At 40.7% G+C, this 27,808-nt stretch overlaps 1 long non-coding RNA gene across 1 annotated transcript in view; it reads right to left on the reverse strand.

The window, feature by feature from the left end:
- Nucleotides 1-20,481, reverse strand: part of LOC116420202 — a 56,074-nt gene extending 35,593 nt beyond the window's left edge. The window contains exon 1 of the long non-coding RNA XR_004230490.1: nt 19,981-20,481. This is a non-coding gene — a long non-coding RNA (uncharacterized LOC116420202). The remainder of the gene's footprint in view (nt 1-19,980) is intronic.
- Between the last annotated feature and the right edge of the window lie 7,327 nt (nt 20,482-27,808).

A 27,808-nucleotide genomic window follows, 5' to 3' on the forward strand; every position in this document is an offset into this window, starting at 1 on the left:
ACAAGCTGCATCTGGGCACCTCCATCCTAGCTCTGTCCAGCACCCCTGCCCCACACCCAAATTCAGTTCTCTGAGCAGCCTCCAAATCCCAGTCTTCCACCCCAAGCCTCACAACCCATTTCTTTGCCTTTCTTTTTCCTGTTTCTCTCCCTCCGAAGCTCTCCATCTCTATATCTGTCTTCCGCCCTCCCTACCGTCTTTTTCTTCTGACTCTTTCTTCTGTTTTTGTCTCTGTCCCCCTCCCTCATCTCTGTTCATCTTCCTCTGTCTTTCTCTTTCTGTCTCCCTCCCTTGCTCTTCTCTTTCTTCGTCTCATCTTGCCTGTCTGTCACCATCTCTGTCTTTCTATCCCAGAACTGTCACTTGCACTATTGCCTTAGTCCCTTGAATTGGCATTCAGTGCAAAAGTCTCTTGAAGTCAAGGTGCAAGTTTCCTTTATTCTCTCCCCCCCCCATCCCCCACTCTCACCCAGGGTGTGGAATTGAAACTTTTCCCAGTTTCTCTACTCAGCACACACACAATGTTGCTAAGTGCTAGAGTCAGAGTGGAGGACAGTAGTTAGATCTTGCGCTATTGTATTCTGCCTGGTACCACTGTCCCCTTGGGTGGGCATTGGTTAATTTATTTACATCCCTACAATGCAAGGGACGCTCTAGACTCCAGTGGCACCATCCACAAAGTCTGTGTAGAAATGCCACTTGCCTCTCATGGGAATTGTTTCCTAAGGGTTTAGGGGCAGAAAAGGAGAGATACACTGGCTGTGTGAGCAAGGAGGGCCACGTCTGCCACTCCAACTAAATGTGATGGGAAGCAACTGGAGCCTCAGGTACCACACTCACCTGGCTCACTCAAGCAGGGAACTGCCGTACAGAATTTGCCTTTTGCCAATAGGTGCTTCATCACTAAGATGGCTCAAAACCTCCCAAATTCTCCAATCTAATGGACTGGGAATTGGCTAGTAGGCTCTTACCAGACATAAACTACAATGCCAAGCCTTGGGAGCATGAACCAACAAGCCAGACAATTCCTTCTTTCCAGAAGCTCAGTAGAGTAAAGGGAGACACTGAGAGGAGGTTTCCCTACAAGACCACAATCCTTAGGGACAGTGGCAAAGAGGATGATTGAGTATTTTTTTTTTTTTGCTTTTTATTTACAAGATATATGTATGGGTAATTTTTCAACATTGAATCTTGCAAAACCTTCTGTTCCAGCTTTTTCCCCTCCTTCCCCCCACTCCCTCCCCCAGATGGCAGATAGACCAATACATGTTAAATATGTTAAAGTATAAGTTAAATAAAATATATAATATATATACATATCCATACAGTTATTTTGCTGTACAAAAAGAATTGGACTTTGAAATAGTGTACACTCAACCTGTGAAGGAAATAAAAAATGAAGGCGGACAAAAGTAGAGGGATTGGGAATTCAATGTAATGGTTCTTAGTCATCTCCCAGAGTTCTTTCGCTGGGCGTAGCTGGTTCAGTTCATTACTGCTCCATTGGAACTGATTTGGTTGATCTCGTTGCTGAGGATGGCCAGGTCCATCAGAACTGGTCATCCTATAGTATTGTTGTTGAAGTATCTAATGATCTCCTGGTCCTGCTCATTTCACTCAACATCAGTTCATGTAAGTCTCTCCAAGGCTTTCTGAAATCATCCTGTTGGTCATTTCTTACAGAACAGTAATATTCCATAATATTCATATACCATCACTTATTCAGCCATTCTCCAATTGATGGGCATCCACTCAGTTTCCAGTTTCTGGCCACCTCAAACAGGGCTGCCACAAACATTTTGGCACATACGGGTCCCTTCCCCTTCTTTAGTATCTCTATGGGGTATAAGCCCAGTAGTAGCACTGCTGGATCAAAGGGTATGCACCGTTTGATAACTTTTGGGGCATAATTCCAGATTGCTCTCCAGAATGGTTGGATTCGTTCACAACTCCACCAACAATGCATCAGTGTCCCAGTTTTCCCACATCCCCTCCAACATTCATCATTATTTTTTCCTGTCATCTTAGTCAATCTGAAAGGTGTGTAGTGATATCTCATTGTTGTCTTCATTTGCATTTCTCTGATCAATACTGATTTGGAACACTCTTTCATATGAGTGGAAATAGTTTCAATTTCATCATCTGAAAATTGTCTGTCCATATCCTTTGACCATTTATCAATTGGAGAATGGCTTGATTTCTTATAAATTAGAGTCACTCTCTATATATTTTGGAAATGATTAGGCTGATTGAGTATTATGTCCACTGCCCTTCCCTGTGAATAAAGTCAGGAGTCTGGTATCTAGGGCTTCCCTTTGCATCTCATCAGAAGACTTGATGCATGTGGGTCTCATCTCCACAAGCACTGCTGTTCCCAGGGCTCTTGTGGTGACACAATTGGCACAAAGTGTCTTTCCTCAATGTGTCATCTACAGCCTGTTGGAAACCTAGTGTCAACTCAACTTGAAACAAGGTGAAAACTCAAGGGTGATGTCAGGGTTCTGGTGTTAACTCAATAGAATTGATACAGTGCTTATTGGTTCACACCTTAGAGCGCATCCTTACAAGGTGAAAAGTTGCTAATACTGATGGAAACAATGCTTGTGTTCATACCTTTAGAGAGCTCATAAGTATCTAAGTACTCAATGGAGTTCACACATTTGGGACAGTTCAGAATTCATACCTCCCTTAGGGCCAGAGAGCACTCTGGGAGATAACCCAGAATCCCTCTCCCAGCAGAAGGCGGAGTTAACCTTTGGGAGATCACATATATACAGGGAGCTCTTGGAGTTTGGGGGAGTTTTTTCTTGAGAGAGATACTTAAGAGAGTTTACTGGGGAGAGTTTTTACTTGGGAGCATTCCTAGGAGTCAGAGAGGAAGCCCACAAGCCCTATCTTAGAGGCAAGAGAAATTCATTGTATCTTCTACCTTGGTGCTGGCTGGAGGCTGAAGAAAGCAGAGGCTGAAGCCAAGGACAAAGCTGCAAGAGCTCTTGGAACCAAGCAGAGAGATAGGCCTCAACTAACCGGGCTAATTTGAAAGGAGAAATAAACGTTTGCATTTTTACCAGCCGGCTGGATTTTGGAGTAATTATTTCAACTGAGACTAAGGCTGCCTCCAAAGAAAACCTTCCCATTTTGGCGCCCGAACACAGGATGAAGAGGAAGTAATAAGCAGTGGGAAGGGGCTAGAAGTAGGAGGTCAAGAAAGACTTACTGTAGAAAATGGAATCTCACCTGGGGCATGAAGGATGCCAAGGAAGCAAAAGGGGTGATGAAGGGTGAGAATATTGAAGGTGCTGGGTAGATGGCCCAGTGTCCTTGAAATAAGTAATCTTATAACAAGGTGTTAATTCAGTGGAACTGAGATAATGATTCTCTACTTTTGCATGTACTTAGTACTTAGTATAGTTCTACAGGTTGACACCTATTCTACAAGTTTGATACCTATGATGATGTACTTATAATAGAGCATATAAGAGCTAAGAGATCTGGGAGGAAGACAGACTTGGAAATAGACAGAGAAGCAGAGAGATAGGCCTGAGCTAACCGGACTATATTGAAGGACACAATAAAAGTTCAGATCTTTTATCAGCTGGCTGCGATTTTGGAGTAATTATTTATTTCAACTGAGACTAAGGCTGCCTTCAGAAGACCTCTCCGAGAAATCTGCTTTCTCTCAGAGAGAATTCTTATATTTTAAAGAAGAAAAAACACCAACAACAGCCAAGATGGGAGAAGCTCAATTCCTGAGGCTTTGGGACTTAACAAACTGGGCTGGGGGAAGTGCGGCATTGGGTGGGGGGTTCAGTCTAAGGAGAAGTGGGGGTCCAGAAAGTGTTTTCCAATACATTTTCTATTTCTTGCATCACTAGAATTTCCCCCTCCATAGTCTTTCCCTTCCTCACTCCTCAGAGAGCCTTCCATACAAGGAAACAAAAAGGGAGCTAAAAATATCAAGAACCAGATCAACCTATCAAAGAAGTCCAAAAAGATTTGAAAAGCTCCACAGCAATGGGCCTCTCCCTTCTACAGAGGAGTAGCTTCTCTCTGGACTTTCTAATTTCACTTAGTCACTTGTTTTTCTTTTTACTGATCCTGTTGCAGCGCGCATGTTTACTGTTTTCTTGGCAACTTCCCTCCCTGTACATCAGATTGTATAAAGTTCAGGAGCTTTGACTCGCTCAGCCCGTGCATTTGAAATAGCATTTTGCACTGAGATTTTTTTTTTACACAACATTTTACTCAAAGGCCCAGACAGTTTCTGAAGTGGGAGGTCCCTTGTGCCCAGGAAGGTCTCATATGCTCCCTGCAACTGGTTATAGTAGCACCACATCAAATAACTAATGCAAGTGTGTCCTGAGTGTTCACCTTTAGAAAAAGTGATGTCTTAAGGTTAAAAAAGGAGTGGGGGAGGTAAAAAGATGTCTTACTAGCAGTGGTTAAAATGGAATCAAATGGGGTATGGAAATTGTTCTGTCTAATGTCTTAGGTGAGTTAAAGCTCTGACCTGAACTAATTGGTTTTCATCCTTTTTTTTCATCTTATTGTGAAATGTCCTCTTTAAGGAATAGTTACATATTGTTAGTGAAGATAGCTTGCAAAGCAGGATGGATTTTTGTGCTTTGGGGTTTTCATCAACAATCGATATAAAAATGTTAATTAAATAACCATACCTACAAAACAGCTGTAAAAGAAATATCGAAAAATTGCACAAAGCAAACATTGTCCCCCCACCACCACCAAAAAAAAAGTGAAAAGAATGCACATTTAGGGTTAGAGTCGGGAGGCAGCGCACACTGCACCTGCTCCTTTGTAGTAAAGGTCTATAGGTATGTACTATTATAAATACTTGCAGATTTTTTCAAATTACTGATTGGTTTTACTAATTATTTTTCTCTTCTAATTTCTTTTACTTTCCTTAACAATTATGTCTTATAAGGGTAGATTGTGGGGGGTGCAGCTAAGTGGCACAATAAATAGAGCCTTAGACTTGGAATCTGGAAGGCTCATCTCACTGAGATTATATCTGGCCTCAGACACTGGCTAGCTGTATGGCCCTGGCCAAGTCACTTCACTCTGCCTCAGTTCACTCAGCTATAAAATAAGCTGAAGAAGGAAATGGCAACCACTCCAAGATCTCTGCCAAGAAAACTCCAAATGGAGTCACAGAGACTTGGACATGACTGAAACAAGTGAACTGCTATTGTAACATTCCAGTGCCTTTTTCTTCCCTGATCCACTTTCAGCTTCCTCTTACTGCCTCCCCTGTTAGCACTGAAGGGCAGGAACTTTCTTTGACTTGGTGTTGGTATTCCTAGTGCTTAGGACAGTGCCTGGCTCAAAGGAAGCTCTGACCAAATGCTTATGGCTTGACTAGTCAAGCTGAGGTTTGGACTTAGACAGATCATCGAATCACAAGCTGGAACCTAGCAAGACATTCATTTCATAACATTGTGATGCCATGTTCTCCGTGCAGTTCTTGAGGGAGCTTAATACTAAGAGTAGTAATTAATTTGGATACTTATTTTATTCCAATCAGTATTAATAGATTTGATAGTATAATATCAAAGTTCTGTACATAAGGTTCCCGTCTTGTGAGCTGCAGATTCTAAGTTTACTTGCTCGACTATAGGAAATTAACTAAAGCCCCCCCCACCCTTGTTTTCCTTGTAACAATGATCAAACCCAGCTTGGAAGAATTACATGGAAAGTCCCCCCCCCAAAAAAAAAAATATATATATATATATATTTACCTCTGATCCAATCACTGCTCCCATAGGAGCAGGTAACCATCTTATGACCACTTAGGTCACTGACTGTGATAATTTGTACTATTTACTCCTGTCCAAATTAAGGTGAAGCCTGTCCATCTTATGTGGAGATATTTCACCCAGCTTGTGACCCTGCTGACATATTATTTTGCTTATTCAATGGGATTATTCTACATTTTGTATAACTGTTTTGGCATCAAGCCCGATAAGGAAGAGGCATCTCGGATCATGGGGAAGATCTGAGGTCTTCATCATTAGAGGAGACCGTGGACCTTTTAATAAGAAGCCATTGGCTCAGACCTCTGCCTCAGTCTCTCTTATTGTAGGTGGGATACTTTTAATCCCCACAATGTTGATGACCCTAGATGGGACAGTGATACATGGACCCCAGCTTCTTTTGGCTGGCCCCTGCAAGGGACCCGAAAAGGAAATGTACAACAGGTTGGATTTTCATCGATGGCTCCCCCATGGACAGCACCCCTGTGGGTTTAGACTCCTCTCAATGTTTACACTCAAATTGTGTGAGCCTGCGGTAAATTTCTTCAAGATTAGTGAGTCTGTCTTGATTTACTCTAAATTCATTTCTACTAAAAAAAAAAAAAAAGGGTCCTTAATTAGGCTAAGAGGGACTATATGAATTTATGATTTAACTCATCTAAATTTATAAGCTCTGGAGCACTCAAATTCTATTTCTGTAAAAATTATCTGGCCATAATTTTAATTTTTTAAAAAATAGATTACTATTTTCTTTTTTTCCTCCATTTTTTTTACATTTACTTTGTTAAGATTAGGAAAATTCAGCAGTGGAACTGCTAGTTCCTCATTTCCAGCCAGCTAGCCACAAAAACTTCCTGCTGGTTGAAATAGATTTTTTGCCTTTAAATTCTTTTAACAAGGAGTAATTAAATCATTTATGTGATCAATAAAGAAAACACAGACTGGTTGAGAAGAGACTTTCAATGTCTCACAGTGTGGCAAGGAACCCATCTTATCGTTAGTCCCTTATTGGATAGGGTTTAAAGGGAGAGATTTACCACTCTAATGATCTGATGCCACGTTGAGAGAGCAATAATTTGGGATAGAATTGACAGCCTTGGGAGGGGGGAGTAGATTCCCCACCACAACCTAAACTGTCAAGGCACGTGACTATGCTGGGGGCAATCGCACCCTCTTCTGACCTCATTTTAGTTTTACAGAGATGAGGAAAAAAGTTAATTTTAGTTCTATTTGCTTAGAATTAAATGTTATCAGACCTAAATTTTTAGGAAATTTAAAAAGAGAGTAGGTTTACATTTTGGCCTTTAGGCCCTTGTTGACCAATCTTAGGGCCCTACAGATTAAGCCCCAAAATTAAGAATTAGAAGTATTGGAGAATCTATCAAAACAAATTCCTGAATATCAGTGTTAGCTGTAGAAAAAAACACCCATGTAGGCAGGTCTCGGGCAGAGAGGAAATAGCCCCCCTTGTTTCATATTCAAGGGAGGTAATCCCCAGAGGAAATTCTCAGAAGTATCCTTGGGAATTTAGTCCAATTCTCTCAGGGGAAATTTCTCCAAAGCATCATAGTTCCTGGACACCTACAGGAAAGATGGAGTCAGGCATAAAGGGAAATGCATCCTACAGGATCCCAATTAGGACAGGAGTGGACTCCCTGTTGGAGGATAATTAAAGAGAGAGCTATTAAGCTGTATAAAGTTTAGTTTGGAAATGCAAAGCTTTAGGGGATTGTGTTGGCCAAAGTACAGAACTTTTGATGACTTAGAAAGTTATGGGATATTATTGTTCGATAAGAAATGACCAGAACAGGAAGTGAGTGTGAACCACTGCATAGAATTCCCAATCCCTCTGTCTTTGTCCGCCTGCATTTTTTATTTCCTTTGCAGGTTAATTTTACATTATTTCAAAGTCTGAGTCTTCTTGTGCAGCAAAATAACTGTTTGGACATATATTGTATTTAACATATTTAACATATATTGGTCAACCTGCCATATGGAGGAGGGGGTTGGGGGAAGGAGGAGAAAAGTTGGAACAAAAGGCTTTGCAAGGGTCAATGCTGAAAAATTACCCACGCATATATCTTGCAAATAAAAAGCTGTAATAAATAATACTTTTTATCACTTAAAAAAAAAAAAGAAAGACATAAATGACCAGCAGGATGATTTCAGAGAGGCCTGGAGAGACTTACATGAACTGATGCTGAGTGAAATGAGCAGGACCAGGAGATCATTATACATGGCAACGGCATTCTAATGGACAATCTTCAACAATGAGATAATTCAGACTAGTTTCAACAGTCCTGTGATGGAGAGAACCATCTGCACCCAGAGAGAGGACTATGGGGACTGAGTGTGGACCACAACCTAGCATTTTCACCTTTTTTCTTTCTCATTTTTTCCTTTTTGATTTGATTTTTATTCTTGTGCAACATGATAAATATGGAAATACCTTTACAATAAATATGGAAAACTACACGCTTAACCTATATTGGATTACTTGCTGTCTCAGAAAGGGGGTGGGGTGGGGGGGGGGAAATCTGGAACATAAGGTTTTACAAGAGTGAATGTTGAAAGCTATCTTTGGATGTGTTTTGAAAATAAAAAGCTATTGTCCCCCTCCCCAAAAAAGTAGTCTTTTTAGCCATGAGATATGTTTAGGAGAGATTCAGTGAAATAGGAATTCAGGGAAGTATTAGAATAAGAAAACCTTAGGAAATATTATAGGAGAAATCAGATTGAAAATCTCGTGAGCCTAAATAATTACACCTCATAATTTAAAAAGGAAACACATTAGCTAAGCCTGGAGAAGTTTTTTTCTAGTTTCAAATTTTGGGACATCAAGCTATGAAATTGATTTTAATTTTAATATAGAATCTTAAGGTATACTCAAAAAACATACTTAAAGTTAGCATAAGTTTATCATGGAAAGGACTATTTATTATTAGAAGTCAGAATAAGGACATAGACCATCTTCAGAGAAGAAAAAATGTGGGTAAAATTGGAATTCATTTAACCTTCTGTTGTTTGCTGCTTTAAAACAACCAACCTGACAGTAGCAAGCAGATCTGATGGGGAGTCTGATTGAAGGTGAATCATAAAGTCCTCCCAGAAAAAGAAAATTTGTTCTGAAATCAGAAAGCAATGATACAGCTGAATTTGGGTAAATTAAAAACCGTAAAATTTGTGATGAAATCAATTGTTTACTGAATAAAAGTCCAAATTGTATCACAAGCCTATAAAGAATTATTGAGGGGCAGCTAGTTGATGTACTGGATAGAGTATCAGCTCTAAAGTCAGGAGGACCCGAGTTCAAATGTGACCTCAGACACTTAACAGGGAAACATAGCCCTGGGCAAGTGGCTTAACCCCAATTGCCTCAGGAAAAAAAAAGAATTATTGAAAGGATTGAGTCATTTGTACAAAAAAAATAAATATAGGAATAAACTAAGTGCATGCTTAATAGAGGATACTCAGATTAGAAACAATCAAACAAAATTGAACATATGACTTATAAAGGTACAAAATACTGAAATTTTGAAAGAAAAGCAGAACTTAGAAATTATTGAAAAAACAAAATAGACTTAACTCTGAGTGATTTGAAAAGAAATGGCTTAAAAATTACATCTGAGACCTTCAGACAAGTATGATCTTTATTAGATAGTTTTCCAGTAGTGCAATTCCTGTTACATTCCTGTGCCATAGTTGGGCTTTGGCTGAATCCCTTGGGCATTGCCAAAATAGCTGGATGAATATCTTTCCAGCATAAAAGAGGTTAATTTTGAGGAGATAGATGATTTCTTCTCTAATATCTTGCTAGCTAAAATCTGTGACAAAGAAAAGAGGAAAGAGAAGCTTCTGCTGAATGAGCTGGTTTTGAGTCAATTTGCCTATCACTTATACAAAAAAAAAGAACAAAACAAAACAAAACGATGTGTTTGTAATTAAAATTGGGCTAAAAGCCCTTAAAGAAACTGGCAGGAACTCTATGTTTGTAACTATTACAGAACCAAAAAGGGATTTATTAGATTAAGTAAGTAGAAGAAAGAGTAGTGTTACATAAGGAAATGAGAAAAGTTAAGGACGGTGGATGGGTAAAGAAAGTTGGACTTTGCACTGACGGTACAAATTCAGAGTTTGAAAGTAATGGGTTTTAGAATTTCCAAGAGGGCTTTAACTCCACTGAAACGGGGAAAGATTTAGGAATATTGCGAAGCAATGCTCCCTTCATAGTTGCTGCATATGTTCCTTCCCCGTTCAATATTAAGATTATAAAACACATCTCATAAAACACACCTTGTGTAAAATGAAATTTAGTTACTGACACTAGGCATTATAAATCAAAATTGACTGGGTTGGAGATGTTCTAATTGTAGTAAATTAAAGAAGCCAAGCAGTCCCCATATGCACAAGGGGAATAAGACATATCTACATCTGTTTCCTAGGGGTGTTGGGAGAAACACACAGTGATAAAGTCCTTAACACAGTTGTGGAAAGGATGAGGACTTATTCAGACCTTGGAGGAATACAATTGAGCAGGTTGTTAGCCTATTTATAGGTAACTTTTCTACAAGGCATGGAATATTAACAAAATTGGGAAAATATGGGCTTAGCATATTAAAGGATTCCTGAAACAGACTTAAGCAACTTTCAAGGCATAGAAAAAGCCTGGCATGTGGTGGATACTGCATAAACCAATATGACTAGCATGAAAATGCCAGGGGATAATAAGATAAATGACTTTCTATGAATTGATAAGTTTAAAAGCTATTAAAATTTTTATCACATGCTTGGTGATGTTTTAAATGCAAGAAGGTTAAGAAAAACTGCTAAAGTCAAATTCTTCCTCTTTTCAACTGGAATACTGTTACATTATAAATATATCTATAATATTATTGGAGTATATTTTAAAAACAGAACATAATAATAATAATAATAATAATAAATGACTTCCTGTTAGGGAAAAAATCCTCTTAGGACATCTTTGTGAGATTCCTTGGAATGGGCCCTCCTGACAGGATATTGTGAAACTGCCGCACTGCCATTGGAGGAACTCCCTCCCACCTAAAGTGAAGAAATATTTTTGAAGAGGAAAGTAGAGGTCATTTTTAATGCCATTACTGAACCAACTATTCACTATTTATGAACTTGTAACGAAGAAGTAGAAACAGCAGTACAATTCTAAACAGATATCTTGGGTTTGGGTGACTGAGGAAGAAGGTAAGGCGCTCCTTCCAAGAGCTTCCATCACCCGCTATACTTTTTAGTTTATAAAGAGGTGTGATTGTAACACAAATGGGATGATAGAGTTAATTAAGCAAGAGAAAGTTACTTCAGACACTGCCCCAGTGTCAACTCGGAAGACAACCATTTGTCCAATTTGTGGAGCTTTTAATCAGGTTGCCTTTCAAGTCACATTGGCCATCTGCTAGCTTGCACCCCTTTGAGCACTTATAAAAGATTAGGATTGTGCCCAAGTCAATCCTTGACCAAGTTTGAACTGTTCTCTAGTCCTAAAGTTATAGCTCCCTCTAACCCTGTAATCTTCACCAAGGAAATTGTGCTGAGGTATGACCTACTCGTCTACAAAGGCTGTGTTGAGAGAATCTCATCTCAGCCTGATCCCAACTCTATTATAGAAATGGCCCGATGTTCTCCCTTTGTCTTTATCTGCAGACCAAGGTGGGGAATGATAGTTAAAAACAATTCTAAATGAGATATTGAGGCTAATCTATGAGAAAAACAACAAATATCTAGCCCTAAGTCCTAATAGGTAAAATTTTGCTATTTGAGGAAGAGTCTCTTGGGACTTCAATTTGCTGCTGTCCTGAATCTTGAATCCAGGTATAAGTGTCTTGACCCTGCATAAGGCTGCTGGTTCATCATTCAAGGGAAATAGCATGTGCCCCCTGCAGCCTGAGGACTGCCACAGGTGGATGTCTGTCCCTGGGAAAGTCAGAGAAAGATGAAGTAGGATTCTATTGACTTAAATCCTAGGGTATAAGAAAATTTCCCACCTTGCTAATTATTATCCTGGCCATGAAATTTTGTCATACAATTGGCTGCTTATGACTCCTACCTGAAATCAAACAGAACTAATGTTGCTACATCCCTGCCTTTCTCCTCACATAGTAAATTTCATTGATAAGGACATGTATTAAAAAAAAAAGGAAGAAAAAGGAGATGAGCCCTAGTAGTGATTAGTTATACATCCTAGAATAGGAAGGGATCGTTTTGAATTGTCATTTGAATCACAGATAATAGAGATCATGAAGTCTTACAATTGGTGGGTTATTTAGTTTATATAAAACCACCCTAAAACATTCTTTCATTATACTAAAAGTAGCGGGAAATGTCACAATAAAAAAGTAACACAATTTCCAAAATTAAATTAAGAATTTTACATGTAAAATATTGTTTGAACCATCTATCTAATAATATTAAGATAAAGATGCATTACTTTGACACTTTGATACTCAGACACTTAGTATGTAACAATTAAATTCTTTAAAATTTTAGGTGAATATTGTATTTTCAATATACTAATTGTTCTTATAGCTCTATTTCATATTGACATTGAGTTAAGTTTTAGCACTTGAGAAAGATATAGAAGGAGGAAGCCCCTTTAAAGTTTGTGTAAGAACATGGTTTGTTTTAGAATTAAATATCTTGAAATTTTTATCTACATTAAGGGTATATGATCCTGGAGCATATTTGAGCTATTACAATAAGATACAGGCATAAAATGTGAGCTAATTAGCCTAAAATTTTAGTGCTTCCTAAATTAATGTGAGGATAATTGTGATCAGTTAATGGGACAAAATTGTTGTTCTATTAATTATTCAGCAGAAACATCTTTAGTTTGGTTTTAAATAAAGAGAATAGCAGAATATCTTGTGTTACCTAAATAGGAAAAATCAAATTTATTTGGATTTATTATTATCACCTGAACGTTGAGATGTCTTGAAAAGCAAATGTGTTTGTACACTGTCTTGAAATAACTTCTCAATGCATTTATCCATCCTATCCCAGAATTTTGGGGGCAACTTTTTAAATAAATTCAGTTGTGTATTAGAGGTCATCATCATTTTAAAAGATAGGATTAATAATAATTATTAATTATTTTCATTTATCGATACAAATTATTTATTATGTATTTATATTTATTTTTAGCATCACTTTATTTTATATATTTGTATATAAATTTATATTTATTTATAAATATATTCATAATTACTAATTAGCAAAATTTCATCCTCCTGAGGGAATGATGAGGCGTTAAAAATAGCCAGAGTGACAATTTTTCAGTTGGTATTAATAGTTTCAACAAGATTAGTTAGTTATATATGCCAAATGCAAATTTGGGTTTGAGAATTTTTTATTTTTCACTGGTACTTTGAATTTGTCAACCTACAATGTAAATTCTGTGATCTAGTGATATTCATATTAGTGCCAATAATGTTTGAGCTAGCTCTCAAACCTAACCTGGTTATTGTAATAGCAGACTAGAATTGTATTCAGATCTATTTTGTCAGAAATTTTTAACAGAGACGAGGATCTCTGCAAGTGACCTGAACTGGAAAAGCAAATGCAGTAGAAGCTGCTCTGAAGCTCTATTCATCCCAGTATTCTTAAGAGGATAGATCTCCAGAGGACAGGAAGACCACAGAAGTGCACCAGAGTCTTTGCAAATCAATATAATCAAATGACTCAAAATTGCTTGAATCTTTTTTCATAAAGTTAGATTTCAGAACTCATATACAGGGCAGGCAATGATAAAATTGCTGGGCTTCATCAAATGCCAATTTTCATAAATTTATAGGGTATGTTTTATTAGGAGGTACCTCTGTCTCATGATTATTGTGAGAGTCACCTCAGATGTTCATTGTATATTTATGTGATGAGTTAATATATAATCAAATGGAACATAATCAGAATGTTGTAAGTTGTGCCCATGTCATTCTTCTCTAATGTCACCCTTGCATCTCAGTAATGGGACTTCCCCCTTTTTGTTTTGCATCACTCATTCAGGACTGCCCTCCTTGCATTTAGATTGTAAGGACCCAAAACACTGGTGTCTTTCTGTGGACAGAAGGGATGAGAGAAATAATTCATTTGGATACTTATTCTATTCCAATCAGTATTAATCAGTTTGATAGTATAATATCAAAGTTCTGACCTGTGAGCTGCAAATTCTAAGTTTACTTGCTCAACTATAGGAAGTTAATTAAAGGCCCCCCCACCCTTGTTTTTTCTTGTGACGAGTGACCTAGCACAATGTGGTAGAGATCACCACTATGTACAAAGTCCCCCAAAATATATTTGTACCTCTGGAAACAGGCATTTAAGATTGGCTAAGATGACAGGAAAAGATAATGACGAATGTTGGAGGGGAGTGGGGAAGACTGGGACACTGATGCATTGTTGGTGGAGTTGTGAACAGAGCCAACCATTCTGGAGAGCAGTTTGGAACTATGCTCAAAAGGTTATCAAACTCTGCATACCCTTTGATCCAGCAGTGTTACTACTGGGATTATATCCCAAAGAGATCATAAAGAAGAGAAAGGGACCTGTATGTGCACAGATGCTTGCGGCAGCCCTCTTTGTAGTGGCTAGAAACTGGAAACTGAGAGGATGCCCATCAGTTGGAGAATGGCTGAATAAATGGTGGTATATGAAAATTATGGAATATTACTGTTCTGTAAGAAATGACCAGCAGGAGGATTTCAGAAAGGCCTGGAGAGACTTACACGAACTGATGCTGAGTGAAGTGAGCAGGACCAGGAGATCATTGTTCAACAACACGATTATATGATGATCAGTTCTGATGGATGTGGCTTTTTTCAACAGTGAGGTTATTCAGGCCAATTCCAATGACCTTTCATGAAGAGAGCCATCTGCAACTATAGAGAGGACCATGGGAACTGAGTGTGGACCACAACATAGCATGTTCACCTTTTTGTTGTTGCTATTGTTTGTTTGCTTTTTTCTCATTTTTCCCTTTTATGTAGTTTTTCTTTGCACAGTGTTTCAGTTTTCTTGGGGACTCTGGGAAGCCTTCCTTTCAGTTCAGTATTCACCACAAGAATAGGTAGGGGTTAAAGTCCAAATCCTTTATTGTCTCCTTCAAAGTCTTGTCTCCTTAACTTGGGACTCGGTTAGCTTTCTGGAGCCTTCGGGATCTTGGTTTCAGTGGAGAAGTGAAGGAGGAGAGCCTGCCACCACTTCTCTTCTGATTCTGGCTGAGTTTGTCCAAACTTATATGCTCTCTCATCATAGGTGTGAATCTTGTGGAACTATAGTAAGTACTAAGTACATGTACTGAACTACCATTGTTTTTATCAATTCCACTGACTTAACTCCTTGTAAGAATACTTGTTTCAGAGTTCTGGCCCATAACAGCACAGCATGATAATTGTGGAAATATGTTTAGAAGAATTGCACATGTTTAACCTATACTGGCTTATGTGTTGTCTAGGGAGGGGGAAGTAGAGAGGGAGGAAAAAAAATTTGGAACCCAAAGTCTTGCAAGGGTGAATGTTGAAAATTATCTTTGTTTGTAATTTGAAAAATGAAAAATTATTATTAAGAAAATAAAACATGAAGACAGTTTAAATAAATAAATAAAAAGAGGGCCCTGGCAGAAGGAGGCATCTCAGATCTCAAGGAAGATCTGAGGTCCTTTTCATTAGAGAGGACCATGGACTCAGAAAATGCCATTGCCTTAGACTTCTTCCTCAGTCTCTCTTATTGTGGGTGGGGTCATTTTCATCTCCCTAATATCATCTCTTAAATCTCAGGTTTCTTTGGACTTTTCCTCCCTGTGGCTGATGCATCTTTATAGCAAACCTTCCCTGAATATCCAACCCAAATCAGTTGACCTTCATTTGGAACGAAAGCCATCTATCATTAAAGGACACAAACTACACAAAGTTTACAGAGAACGGCAAACTTTGCAGGGTAATTGATGCCAGCTTGGAATCGGACTGTTGGAATCTTTACAAACTGTTAAGTCATTAGAGTTGATAGAGACAATAATTATGTAATTGGGCATGGTTCAGTATGATTGATCTGATCCTACAAGGAAATATTTTGGGCCAGAACTTGAAACAAGGTACTAAGTACAACTGATAGCAACGATGCTTGTGTGCACACCTTTAGGGAGCTCATAAGTATCTAAGTACTCAATGGAGTTCACACGTTTGGGAGATTTCAGGCTTAGTATGACTTAGTATGAGATATCCGAATTCACACCTCCCTTAGGGCCAGAGAGCACTCTGGGAAATAACCCATAATCCCATTCTCTCAGAGGAGGAGTTAACCTTTGGGAGATTATATATATATATATATATATATATATATACAGGAAGCTCTTAGAGCTTGATAGAGTTACTTGGGAACATTCCCAGGGGTCAGAGAGGAGCACTCTGGGAGGAAGCCTACAAGCCCTCTCTCAGAGGTGAGAGAGATTCATCGCATCTTCCATCTTGGTGCTGGCTGGAGTCTGAAGGACAAACCTTTGGATTTGGAGACATTCAGAGGGAGCTCTTGGAACCAAGCAGAGAGACAGGCCTGAGCTAACTGGGCTATCTTGAAGGACAGAATAAAAGATCTGAACTTTTATCAGCTGGCTGAGATTTGGGGTCATTATTTATTTGTAACTGAAACTAAGGCTGCCTCCAGAAAACCTCCCCAAGAAACCTCTCTCCCAGAGAGAATCATTATATATTTTAAAGAAAAAGAATATCACATCAGGCCAGTGGGAACAATGAGGCAGGGGAGGCAGAAGAGGGGACACAACGGGCAAGATCAATTCTCTGTGGGTTGTGTACTCCTTCCATGACTGAGTCAGTCAGCAAAACCTCTAGCAGTCATGAGTATATTCAGTTAGGGCTGCTAGCAGCTCATTGCTGATGCCTTGCTGCCTAGTCTCCTACTTTCAATCCAAAGAGAAAATGCCTTTGAGCCTCTCTCCTCCCATCACCCTTCATTGCCTCCTTGCAGCTAGGAAAAACTTTACTTCTCACCAGCCCTGTGTCTGGTAAGAAAGCTGATTCTTTAAAGGGCCAGGCAAGCACTACCACCCTAGGTGCCCACTGCCTCACCTTTTCCCAGCCATCTCCATGCTAGACAGATGGCAGATCTTACCCATGGGAAGAGGCTACTGTGACTGTGGAGATGAGACGAGAAATTCCCAGCCTCTCAGGACTTCCTCCACCTCCAGTGATTGCATGGGGACAGGGGATCTCTGAAGAAAGGGAATATTTCTGAACCCCAACCTTGTACCAATTTTGCTAAATGAAGCTTCTCTTCCAGACACAACTCTCTCTAGAAATACCATCCTCTGTAGAAGTCCAACCCTTTGCCCTTCTAGATATCAAGGAATACAGGGGAGGCCAAAATTCTTGCGGGTGGAATGGGAAGAAGGGAGTACTTTCTACGCCAAGTGATCCTGAAAGGAGGCCAGTGATTTTCCCATATGCCATTACTCAGGGATGAGACCAAAGGGACTGTGGGAACTTCAGGTCTCACTTCATAAGGATTTTTTGATAAGGAACATTGTTATTTAAAGGCCCATCCAGCTCTGACAAGAAATATTATGATTCAATCATAATCTCTGCTCAAATTTCTGTGTATGTATATACGTGTCTCTGTCTCTCTTGTTATGGCCCGGCCTCTGGAAACATTTGGTACCGAAACATCACATAACACATTGAAGTCTGTGGAAGATGGCTCTGGGAGAGGAAATTGGGGGAAAGAACAGCCCTTTTCCCATCTCATCTCTCTGGCCAACTCAGCCTTTCCTTGGTTCTCTTAGGTGTGCTGGAACATTCTCTCTTTTGCTCCTTACCCCTGCTGGGGTTATCTGATTCTGACTAACTCAGAGGTTGTTTTTTTTTTCTTTTTAAACAGTATTTTATTTTTCCAAATAAACGCAAAGATAGTTTTTAACATTCACCTTTGCAAAACCTTGTGTTCCAAATTTGCATATCTACCTCCCCCACTCCCCGAGACAGCAAGCAATCTGAAAAAGGTTAAACATGTAGTCCTTCTAATACATTTCCATATTTGTCATGCTGTGCCAGAAAAGTCAGATCAAAAGGGAGAAAAACAAGAAAGAAAGAAAGAAAGAAAGAAAGAAAGAAATAAAGAAAGAAAGAAAGAAAGAAAGAACAAGCAAATCAACAACAACAAAGAAAAAAGTGAAAATACCATGCTGTGATCCACATTCAGTCTCCATAATCCTCTCTCTGGATGCAGATGGCTCTTTCCAACCAGTCTATTGGAATTGTTTTGAATCACCTCATTGCTGAAAAGAGCCAAGTCTATCACTGAGTCAAAGTTTTTATGTGGGACTCACAAAGAAATCCCTTGGCCAACTGGAACGACTTCTGAGTTAGCCTCATTTCACTTTATTAAATGGCCTTCCGAGACTTCTAATAGTCAAAATGAATGAGTTTGACAGCCTGGGCATTTAAGGTTAGGGTTAGCCTAACCTAACCTAACTTAACCCTTATTTTGGATAGGATAGGGTGGGGTGAGTAAATCAGTCCCATACACCCTGACATATATTTGCTAACCTGGGAGAGGAGCGATCACCTGGCTTATTTTCTTTTTTTCCCATGGGATGGGGGACCTGACCGAAAGAAACACAAGGTCCAAGTACCTGTCAACAGATTTTTAATTTGCAGTCCAAGAGACATGCAGACAGTGATGGCCTCACTGAGTATAATCTCAATCCAATTTTACTCTGTCTTCTTCATCCAGCAAAACAAAAAGGAGAGGAAATGCTCTTCTGATCGACTATGCTCCCGAGGTACGCAGAAGTGGAGGGAAAAAGCTCCCTGCTAAACATGTGCTTTCAAACCCCACAAGTTAGAGATGGCAGAGACAATGCCCCAAAGCTAAGCGGCCGGCTTCAGCCCCGGCACGACTGCGGCGCCCACCCGACTCTCTCTAGGGCAAGGATACGACCCGGATGTGTCTCTAGATAATCATGTGCCTGGCTAAACCCAGCAGCCTGGGGATCCCTTGAAATCCCACTGATATTCCTTGGGTTCCCGGATTCATTCCATTTCTAGGGTGTTCCCCCAGGGTTTCCTCGAAGGAGGATTTGGGATTTAGGGGATCCCCAGGCCCTCCATGCCCCGGCTTTCTGCAGCCTGGCCCAACACTTGCCTGAGCAGGACACGTTGTCTAGGGTCCTGAAAGAAAAGACCGGCTAAGTGAATGGGAAGGGATGGGATGGTCCTCGATCTCTCCAGGCCGGACTCCACTGGGGCCCCCTGGAGGGGAGGGGGGAAGATGGACATTACCAGGAGAAGAGCATCACCAACTGAAGTAGCATCTTTCCAGGTGGGAGGGGGGCGTAGGGATGGTGTCGCAGTGGCAGCTTAAAGTAGCTCGAGGGAACGTGCAGGGAATGGGGCGGGGGGAGGGGGGAAGGAAGCGCGGCTTGCGCGGTGGGGGTCTACGGTGGGGCGCCCCCCTTCTCCTTTGATAGCTCGAGGTAGCCAATGGAAGCAGCAGATAGGGCTGAGCCCGAGCTACCCCTTCCCCTTCACCCTCCCCAGGAGGCGGGCAGCAGAAGTGTGGGAGCCCCGCTATCTCGGACCCTACACGAAGTGGCCCCGGATGCTGAGAGGGGCGTCTCCACATCCCGCCCCACCCCGTCCCCGGGACCCCGGAGGCCCCCGCCCCGGCCAAAAGGGCCCGAGAAGGCGCTTCCCCCTTTCCCGGTCCCTCCCCCACTGTCCTCTGTCCTTCCCCAGCTTCCAGATTTCTCCCCCCTCCCCGGATAGCCACGCACCTCTCCCCCAGACCCACTCTCCTCCCGCCTCTCCCCCCACTTCAGACGCTCCATTCCTCCAACCGCACAGTTAGATTCCCCATTAGCGAGCACCCTACCCCCACCCAGACACAAAGCGGGGGAGTGGGAGACATGCTCCCATCCGCGATGGAGACGGATCAATGGAAGCCAGCCCTCGTCCATATACTCAATGGGGCCGGGAGGCGCCCCCCTCCCCGCCCCCCCACCCCCCCTGTGCCGAGGTCCTGAGGTCGAGCTGAGGGACGGGCGCGGCGCGGGGCAGACAGAGATCGAGCTGACGAGAGTGAAAAACCCAGAACACAGACCGACCCTCCTCCCCCCCCCAAACAACGCGTGGGACACGCTGCAGACGCGGGCCGGGCCGGGGCCGGACGCAGATACCTCCGGAAATGTCCGCAGCCTTGGCGGTCCTAGCCGGCGGTCCGAGCCCGGGAGGCTCACTGGGGGAGGGCGAGTGGCTAACCCGGCAGGAGTCTCCTCTCGTCGTCTCTGTGCAGGGTTCTGGCTGCCTTTGCCTGCAGGCCCGCCTGGCCCAAGTGGCCGAGGTCTCAGCTGATTCTCCGCTTTGCTTTTGCCTCATTCCCTCGGCTCATTTTTGCGAGCTTGGCTGAGGGGGGGGAGGGGGGGAGGGGGGAAGAGAAGGGGATACCAAGGCTCTGGCGGGTCTTAACCCTCTGCCTGCCATCTTCCCACAATGCATCAGAATACCACTTTCCCCCAGACTGACTATTGTGAGCATCGCATTTCTCTCGAAATTTATTCGGGCTTTGATTGTCTCTTGGGACAATGTTAATTTCGGAACCTTCAGCCGTTCTCTGCTTCCAGGCTGTTTGGAATATTCTACTTGTGTGGTTCTATCTAAAGTGCTTTTCTCCCCTCCACTGAGTCTGTCTCCTTTGCAAATTAACCCAGTTTTCACAGGCATCTCAGATCCATTGCATAACTTCGCAACGGGCCAATCAGAGCAGAAGCTTCTAGGCTCACTGGCCCAGTTTTCCCGGTGCCACACAAACCCCAATTTGGATTTGGTTCCTCAAGGACCTGTTAATGCTCAATCCAGCCTCATCACTCGGAGGTCACTTTCCTTCTTCTTTGTAGGCCAAGTCCACCACAACCCTTTTACCTCCAAATGGCGTCGGAGTAGAAGCGATTAGGAAAATTCGAGGGGAAAAAGAAAAAGCATTTCAGAAGTGCCCGCTATGTGCCAGGCACCGTGCTAGTGGCTTTCAAAATACCATCTCCTGGGATGCTGGCAACAATCCTGGGAGATAGGTGCTATTGTGATTCCCATTTTCTGGATGATGAGACTGAGGCAGAAATCAAGGGAAGTATCTAAAGTCACCTCGATAGAAAAAGTCTAAGGCAGGATATAGGCAGCGTCATGAAGTTGTGAAAGGATCACCTTTCCGCTGTGATGGCCCAGGTGAGGTTAGGAGATTCCCATCACATACGTCTGTAAGGGATCCAATCAGCATGCTTTCGCAGCTCAGCAGTATGTGAAGAAGGAAGTAGGTGTCCATATGGGAGAAGTGAGCCAAGGTGGGTGTTTGGGATGATCAGTGTGAAGACAGGTGGGTAAAGGGACTAGAGTGTAGTCAAGATGCAGCAAGGGCCAGCGAGTTGAAGTAGTTGGCCATGTTCTTCCCCAGTTCATTTTATAGACGAGGAACTGAGCCCACATAGCTAGGAAGTGTCAGAGGATATATTTGCACTCTCAGATTTTCCTGACTCCAGGCAGCAGTGCCACCTACTCACTCCAGCACATGATAAGAGTTGTATCAGTCTTTGTCTGACACCCTGTTCAAGTAACGCCAGTGGCTCCCTATTTCTCTAGGATCAACTAGGAAATCTCTGATTGGCTTTCAAATTCCTTCATAACCTTCCTCCCTCCCACTTTTCCAGTCTTTGAAAACTTTTCTTCCTCCACTTCCTCTGACCCAGTGACACTAATTTCTTTGCTATTTCTTACCTGAAACACTCCATCTCCAGACCTCCCGCACTTGGAACTCTCTTCCTCATCTGTTCTTCTTTCTTTCCATCATATTTCAACTAAAATCCCACATTCTGTAAGAAGCATTTCCTGGTCCCTCTTAATGCCAGAGCCTTTGCGGTAAAATCTTCTAAAATTTAATCAATCAATTCACAGATATTTCTTTTTTCACATATTTCCACATGAATCATGTTGAGAGGGAAAAATCAGAACAAAAGGGGGAAAGAATGAATCAGCATGTGTCTCCAGTTCTCTCTCTGGATTCAGATGGTGTTTTCCATCTAAAGTTTATTAGGATTGCTTTGGATCACTGAATTGCCAAGAAGAACCAAGTCTGTCCTAGTTGATCATCACACAGTCTTGCTGTTAACATATGGTTTTGCTTGTTTCGCTCAGCATCGGTTCCTGCAGATCTTTCCAGGCCTTTCTTAAATCAGCCTACTGTATATTGGGTATTGTGCTCATTCCTAGGGATGCGAGACAAGGCAAAAATTTAGCTTGCGTATATTTGTTTGTACATGGGTTGTTTACATCGGTTGTTTTTGTCTTACAAGTGATTTTCCACATTGGACAATGAGCTCCTTGAAAGCAAGGAGTGCTTTGCTTTTCCTGGTATCCCTGGAATTACCACAGGGCCTGGCCTATATTACTGACCTATTGAATTGACTTCACTGATCCTAAAAAGCCCTGTGGAAAGTTAGGCGATAGGTTGAGGACCAAAAGACCTTTCTTAGAGAATGCATTAAGGGGGACAGCCAACTTCTGAACAAAGAGTAACTCTTTTCCTGTTGATCTCCTTTCTTTACCACCCCTATGGGGTTAGAGCCATCTTCTCTTTTCTCAAATCTTGGAAAGAATTGCATTGGCAATATGATCTGCCAATGAGAAAGGATTAAGATAGCTATTGAAGAGAGGAGGTCCCTTTGTATACGGAAACCTGTCTCAGGTCAGAGATTCCTGAAAGACTATGCCAATATAGACAGTGATCTCCAAGTTTAAAACGCTTGGATATTAGTTAAATTCTGAATTAAATCAAGATGGTCTGGTAAACATGAGTCAAAACTCACAGAGGACAGCATTTATATTTATCTTTTTTCTTGGACAAATGCTAAAGAAGGGACTCTGATGATCATTGGAAGCTAAATCAAAACTCGAACTGGGCGATTTGATAAATAACGTCGTTGATGATTTTTTGGGGTGAGATGTAGTTTCTATAATCTGCCTTTTGGGAGGGTTAGATAATTTTATTCTACCTGATTTTATCCAATAGGCATCATGACCTATTTCACCAGATGTGAATTTCGGGTATGATTTAATGACAAAAACCAAAACAAAGAGCAGCATGGTCATTTTTAATACCTTGTAATTTCTGTGTCCTTAGGATCACCCCATCCATTTGTTCATATCATTAAAGCCATCAGTGATGTTTGATTATAGGGGTGATTGAAACTTGGAAGAGTTGAAACACAAGTATAGTGCTACTTAAGGAGGCTCATTATCATCAACTCAGACATTAAAATCATCTTAGTCCTTAAACATTGTTCACAGTTATTGCTGTATGAGGGACATGGACCTAATTAATTTCACGAAGTCATGCTTTCTATTTATTTCAAATTATCTATTCCCAAGTAAGACATATGCATGACCCTCATTAATGTGATTGAAAATTCCTTGAGGGCATCCCTATCTTCCTAATCTTCCTCATAGCTCTTCTCTTCACTTATGAAACTTTTGTCCTTACTTGTGTCTATTTCACTCCAACTGGTTTCCTGGCTGCTGGGCTCTCGTTGCACTCCATCTTCCCATAGCTTTGGAAGTAATCCTAAAAAATCCCCTTCTCCCTTCCCAAAGAATGTCAGAAGCATTCCAGCTCTACTCATGGCATCTGGGTGGTATCCCACCCAACTTTATTGTATAGACAGAATCCTATCTGGAAGAGTTCTTTTCCTGGGGAAACAAACTCCTGTCCTTGATTCCCTCCATTAGAGTTTAAAGCTATCCTAAGTTCTGGAAGGAGAAAACTAGCTAGAGAGGTCGGTATGTAAATGACTTCTGCCCCTTCAGCAGAAGGACTTGAAGATTTCCTAGCCCACCTCCTCACTAAGTGTTAACCAATAGGGTTGACTTTCACTCGTCAGGGGAGTTCCCTATCAAAAGGAACATGCCTGATTTATTTGAAATGGTTCAGATATTCTCTTGGTGTCTTTGGTTAGCAAGAGAAACCAGTGACCATCAGCTTATTGGTTATTGGCCAGCCTAATAAATAAATTGGTTATTAATGCCCAGAAATGGCTCCCATTTGCTTATGAATTGGTCTCTCCCAGACAGAGAAAGGAACCCACTTTGCGGGAACATGTCACTGAATCCAGCTGCAGAAAGCAAGAGATGACAGGGAAATTGTTTCCCCAAGTTTATTATGTGTTCTGTACCTTTAATTCTTAGAGGCCAGACCACCTGTGCTAAGCAAGTGTTCCCTCTGGAAGGATTTCTGGCCACTCAAAAGTAAGGGCTGGTAGGGAAATTCTTATTTACTTGTCAACAGAAATAGGGAATACAGCTCTGTACCCTATATACTTATCAGAAAGCTCCTCCATATCTTTTTGAGCCCAAATGGAAATACTATTAGGGACTAAGCAGTCCTATACATGTTAAATATGCCACAGTATATCCTAGATACAATATACGTGTCCAGAACCGAACAGTTCTCTTGTTGCACAGGAAGAATTGGATTCAAAAGGTAAAAATAACCTGGGAAGAAAAACAAAAATACAGTTTACATTCATTTCCCAGTGTTCTTTCTTTGGGTGTAGCTGCTTCTGTCCATCATTTATCAACTGAAACTGAGTTAGATCTTCTCTTTGTTGAAGAAATCCACTTCCATCAGAATCCATCCTCATCCAGTATCGTTGTTGAAGAGTATGATCTCCTGGTTCTGCTCATTTCACTCAGCATCAGTTCATGTCAGTCTCGCCAATCCTCTCTGTATTCATCCTGCTGGTCATTTCTTACAGAACAATAATATTCCATAACATTCATATACCACAATTTACCCAACCATTCTCCAATGCATGGGCATCCATTCATTTTTCAGTTTCTGGCCACTACAAAGAGGGCTGCCACAAACATTCGTGCACATAGAGGTCCCTTTCCCTTCTTTAGTATCTCTTTAGGGTATAAGCCCAGTAGTAGCACTGAATCAGCTCTATTTTCAATGAAAAATTTCATACACTGTAAACTAGCTTGTTCTCAAGAGGACCGTTATGTTAGTCAACAGAGCGTTTGTGGCTGATCAGACCAATATGAGCCTGGAATGCTCTACCACAGGTTAGACACAAAATGGACTTCTCTAAATTTGCACATCTCGCTTCTTTTGATCTACTTCAACTCTGCTTTGTTCATAGAGTACCGCACCTTCTCTGAGGAGGGCAAGCTATGTTGGGTGGTACTGTGCCAGTGGCAAGGGGAAGACAATGTAAACTCATTGGAAACTAGCAGGGACTTCTCTACACTGTGGATTTTCCACTGAAATTATTGTCTTGTCTTTGAAATTTACTTCAAGAAAGTTAAAAAACATAACTTGCAATTTACAGGCAGGTTTATTGTTTTAGAACTAAGAGAGAAAGTGGGCTTATGATGCCTTTTTCAATTCCTTTAGGGAAGGAAAGATGGTCTCCAGGTGTAGCCCCTTCCTCACATCCTGTTCTTATCTCCCATTAGTTTATGAACTGGAGTCCTCTATTGAGTGAGCATGGTGCTATAAATCCAACTGTAGAAAACAAGTACCGTTGAGGAAAATTCTCTATTTTGACTGAAGACAGTAGGTAATCTGTACTTTTATTTTTCAGAAGGTTTGGTGTCCATGTCTCAATTGGGATTAATCAATAGTCTTTTTCCCCACTACCATCCAAAGTCACGTGGCTCATTTGGAGGGAGTTTTGGCCTCTCAAAAGATTAAGTCACAAATTAAACTAAAATATGTAAGTTTAGGTCAGCTTAAGAATTTTTACTTTAATTGGAAAATGATCCTGAATACTAAAAGTTTGGAAATCCAGGTTTAATTAGATCCCAAATTAAAATTGGGAAAATATATAAAATTTTAATCTAGGAAACTGGTATTCTGGTCCCAATTAATTGCTCACCTCATAGATGACATCATGGCAATATGTCCACAATTGCAAAAGAAGGGAATGTTTTATCCTTTAGGGCACAAGTTGATCAAGGTTGCCATATAGTGGCCATAAGCATAATCAATTTAGGATTTCAACAATTTATATTTAAAATGTATGTCACCATTCTGCAAGCTGTTTGAATAAGGAATGTCATTAAGAATTGAAAAATACAACTTTTGGCTTGTAAATTACAAAATACTAACTCTCTCTAGATTCTGAAAAGTGAAAAATAAGTAAGCAGAAAAAAGAAGAAAGTATGATTTAATTTGGGAAAATGCTTTAACTTAATCTTTGTAGACAACATAACAGACCTTGATTGTTAATTGGGCAATCAAGCTTCATGTAAGCTGTGAATGAGGGTTGGGGGAATCCAGAACCGCACTACTTTGCTTCAACAGGAGCATAAGTCACTACAGATCGTCTAAAAGTGTCTGTAATTACTAAGAATGTCTTCACGGACTTTTAAAAAGGGTTTTGTTCCACAAACATCTTCCTATGGTGGAACCAGAAAGAAATGGTATAGGTTTCTATCTCCTTTTGGGAAAATGAGAGAGTTGAGGTGACCCAATGCCCTAGATGCCTGAATTACAACTAATCAAGCAACAGGCTTTAATTTTTTAAGATCACTTGGATTGAAATCAATCACACAACTTGGAAAAGTAAGGTTTTACTTAGTCATTGGGTTTGTTTAACAATGATGCTGAAATGATAACGGAAATATTCATTGGAATGATATAGTCCTGAGATACAGTTGAAATATAAGATATGAGCAAATAAAGTTGTGTAGTCTGAGTAAAGGGTTATAGAGATTTGGAAAGAGAAATAAGATAGGTGTGCTTTTCAAGATCTTTAGAGGTATATTGATGAAGATCGGTCAAGATCACTTGGGTTGATTGGGAAAAGAATTTCAGGGAGCAAGTCAGTTCTCAGTCAAGGCAGATTTTTACATCAAACAGCAAAGATGACTTAGCTCTTAAGGGACTAGCAGCAAGCTAGACAAAAGGGTCTCATATTTATACAAATTTCTGGTTCAGGTGTCATGGGCTGAGTTATTTCTTGGTTTGAGAAAGTTTGACTTTGCTTAAGGAGATAGGTTGTGAGGAGCTATGTATTTATAGAAACTAGAGTGATAATAAAAATTACAACTTCATTTGAAAATCAATAGAGAAAGTTAGATAATCAATGAGCCTTTTCTGAGATGGTAGAACCCAGTTTTGAACTAAATAACAATGTCGTCTTAAGTGTGATGATTGAGATAGATTACTTCCACTTTCAACATCTTTGGGAGTGAATTGGCTGGAAATAATGAACCCCACGATACGAAATTCTTGGAATAAACACCCTTTTGTGTAAAATGCAATAACAAATAATTGAAATTATAAATTGAGATTCTGTATGATACCATTTGGAAAAGCGATCCAGAAATATATGGGAAAAGTGGGACACTAATGTACTATTGGTGGAGTTGTGAACTGATGCCATTCTGGAGAACAATTTGGAAATGTGCATGCAGTAGTACCACCATGTCTATATCCAGAAGGGATCATAAAAAAGGGAAGGGACCCACGTGTACAAAAAACACGTTTAAATACTAGTTTTAAAAAGTACTCCTTTTTGGTGGCAAATAATTGGAAATTGAGGGGATACCCATCAATTGGGAAAAGGCTGAACAAGTTGTGGTATATGAAGGTAATGAAATACTATTGTGCTATAAGAAATGATTAGCAGGCAGATTTCACAAAAACCTGGAAAGACTTGATGCTGGCTGAAGTGAGCAGAATTGAAAGAACATCATATATAGTAACAGCAAGATTATGTGATGATCAACTATCATAGACTTAGGTTTTCCCAGAATCCAAGTGGTGATCTAAGGCAATTCCAAAAGACTCCTGATGGAAAATTCTATCCACATCCAGGAAAAGAGCTGATGGAGTCTGAATGCAAATCGAGGCATAATACTTTCACTTTGTGTGTGTGTGTGTGTGTGTGTGTGTGTGTGTGTGTGTGTGTTCCTTTTGTTCTGTTTCTTCTTTCACAACATAAATAATAT

Source organism: Sarcophilus harrisii, chromosome X (genome assembly GCF_902635505.1).
Source record: "Sarcophilus harrisii chromosome X, mSarHar1.11, whole genome shotgun sequence".
Lineage (NCBI taxonomy): Eukaryota > Metazoa > Chordata > Mammalia > Dasyuromorphia > Dasyuridae > Sarcophilus > Sarcophilus harrisii.